Source organism: Chionomys nivalis, chromosome 20, assembly GCF_950005125.1.
Source record: "Chionomys nivalis chromosome 20, mChiNiv1.1, whole genome shotgun sequence".
Classification (NCBI taxonomy): domain Eukaryota; kingdom Metazoa; phylum Chordata; class Mammalia; order Rodentia; family Cricetidae; genus Chionomys; species Chionomys nivalis.
In genome coordinates, this window is record NC_080105.1 from 3,786,988 (window position 1) to 3,789,787 (window position 2,800).

The window sequence follows — 2,800 nt, forward strand, 5'->3', positions numbered from 1 at the left end:
AAGAGTAGATAAATAAGATGTGGTACATGTATACAATGGAATACTACTCAGCAGTAAAAAAGCTAAGAGATCTTGAAATTTGCATGCAAATGTTTGGAAGTAGAAAAATCCATCCTGAGTGAGGTAACCCAGACTCAGAAAGACAAACATAATATATGTTCCCTCATAAGTGTCTTTTAGACATCAAGCAAATAAAAACCCAATCCCAGAATCTAGACAACAAAGAGGACCCTAAGAGAGACACATGGGTCTAATCTACATGGAAAGTAGAAAAGGTCAAGATCTCCTGAGTAAATTGAGAGCATGGGGATCACAGGATAGGGTAAAAGCAGAGGGAGGAGAAAGGGAGAGGAGTGAAGAAAAATATATAGCTCAATAAAAAACAATTAAAAAATAGGTAAACCTAAGATATAAGAGTTAGTTAAGAAGTCAGAACAATCTTCCGGCTCTGCCAGGTCACACGTTTAAAGCAGACTGCCATTCGCCTTAGAAGTCGACTCCAGACATGCTCCCCAAAGCCAGTTCCCTGTGGCTACTTCGGCTGCTCCGGGACATCCAACTGGCCCAGTTTTACCGGCCAATCCTTGAGGAGCTTAACGTCACTGGGCCAGAACATTTTGACTTTGTGAGGCCTGAGGACCTGGACAACATTGGCATGGGCAGGCCTGCCCAGCGCAGGCTTGCTGAAGCCCTGAAGAGGTACCGCTCCGGTGTCAAGTCTAAGAACTGGGTCTACAAGATCCTTGGGGGGGGGGGGGGGGTTGCACCTGAACAGAAGGAGATGGCTCCACGCTCAGACAGTCTTCTGTGTCTCCACAAGCCAGAGGGGGACTCAAGAGTCTGATTCCAGAGGGTGCCGTGTGCAGAGGGGAGCTCCTGGGCTCGGGTTGCTTCGGTGTTGTCCATCGAGGGCTGTGGACACTGCCCAGTGGCCAAAGTATTCCAGTGGCTGTCAAGTCCCTCCGTGTTGGTCCTGAGGGTCCGATGGGCATTGAACTGGGAGACTTCCTGCGAGAAGTGTCTGTCATCATGAAGCTGGAGCACCCACACGTGCTGCGCCTGCACGGCCTCGTACTGGGCCAGCCTCTACAGATGGTGATGGAGCTGGCGCCATTGGGCTCCTTGCATGCGCGCTTGACTGCCCCAGCGCCGACACCCCCACTGCCTGTGGCCCTACTGTGCCTTTTCTTGCGTCAGTTGGCAGGAGCCATGGCGTACTTGGGGTCCCGTGGGTTAGTGCACCTGGATCTCGCTACCGGCAACCTGCTCCTGGCCTCACCGCGCACCATCAAGGTGGCAGATTTTGGATTTGTGAGACCGCTGGGCGGCGCCCGAGGTCGCTACGTGATGGGCGGACCCCGTCCCATCCCCTATGCCTGGTGTGCCCCAGAGAGCCTCCCCCAGGGAGCCTTCTGCTCTGCCCCCGATGTGTGGATGTTTGGCGTGACACTGTGGGAAATGTTTTCTGGAGGCGAGGAGCCCTGGGCGGGTGTTCCACCATATCTCATCTTACACCGGCTGGAGAAGGACCGAGCCAGGCTGCCAAGGCCTCCTCTCTGCTCCAGGGCCCTCTACTCACTCGCCTTGCGTTGCTGGGCCCCTCACCCTGCAGACCGGCCTAGCTTTTCCAACCTGGAAGGGCTGCTTCAAGAGGCTTGGTTTTCTGAAGGACGTTGCGTTAGGGAAGTTACAGAACCAGGTGCTTTGTGGATGGAGCCGGGTGACCCCATCACTATCATCGAGGGCAGCCCCGACACCACAACCTGGAAGGGTCAGAAGGGCCGCACGTTCAAAGTGGGCAACTTCCCGGTGTCAGCGGTGATACTGCCAGACGTGGGGGGTTCGCCAGTTACCCATCCAGCCCTCAGAGCCTTCCCTGCCCGGGGAGAGAAATGCCGAGGAAGCATGGACGGGGACAGAGAGAAGACAAAGTTCCAGGATGTAGCATCAGCACGGGGCCAGAGAAGGAAGGTGCCCCTGCAGAGGATGAAAGGAATATCCAAGAGTCTGGAGTCAGTGCTGTCCCTGGGTCCCCGACCCACAGGAGGTGGTTCAAGCCCTCTGGAACTTCGACATACTAGAGCTATGCCCCAGGGGCTCCCAGACCTGCCTCCGCGCCCACCTTTTATCTCCAGCTCTTCTCAGCCCATCCAGCCTCACAAATCACGACCTCCCTGGCCCAAATCACACAATCATCGCACCGGAGTACCTGGAGCCAGCAAAGCCACTGTCCCTTCTGGAGGCCCGTCGTCAGACCCCGAGTGGCAGAGAAAGATTATAGAGGTGGAGCTAAGTGTACATGGAGTCACCCACCAGCAGTGTCAAGTGGCACTGAGAACCTCTGGGGGAGATGTGGCGTCTGCTATCCCGAACCTCAAGGTAGACCAGCTCTTCCACCTCAGTAACAGATCCAGAGCAGACTGTCGGCGCATCTTGGAGCATCATCAGTGGGACCTGTCAGCAGCCAGCCGCTACATCCTGGCCCGGTCCTGAACTCTACATCCTTGGGGATGGCTACCAGCATGGAGAACCTGGCCCACTTAGAGCCTGACCTTATGGACCGAACAGAAACCACGAGGTCTTGACAGAGGCCGACTTTCACACCCAGGGAGAGCTTCCTTGCCGTGGAGGAGGTACAGGACGTGTGCAGGGCGCCGGGTCAGGCACGGATGAGAGTTTCCTCCGTGCCCTGCTCCTTGGCCTCTGGGGGCTCTGACTGGACAAGAAGGATCTAGTTCACTCTGCCTACACTCCCACTTGAAGAGGACTTGAAAGAACAGAGCTGCCAAGGAATCATCTG

The 2,800-nt window shown here is 55.5% G+C and overlaps 1 pseudogene; it reads left to right on the plus strand.

Moving 5' to 3' along the window:
• The first annotated feature begins 505 nt into the window (after nt 1–505).
• On the plus strand, nt 506–2,493 carry LOC130863069 (non-receptor tyrosine-protein kinase TNK1-like; annotated as a pseudogene).
• Nucleotides 2,494–2,800: the final 307 nt, after the last annotated feature.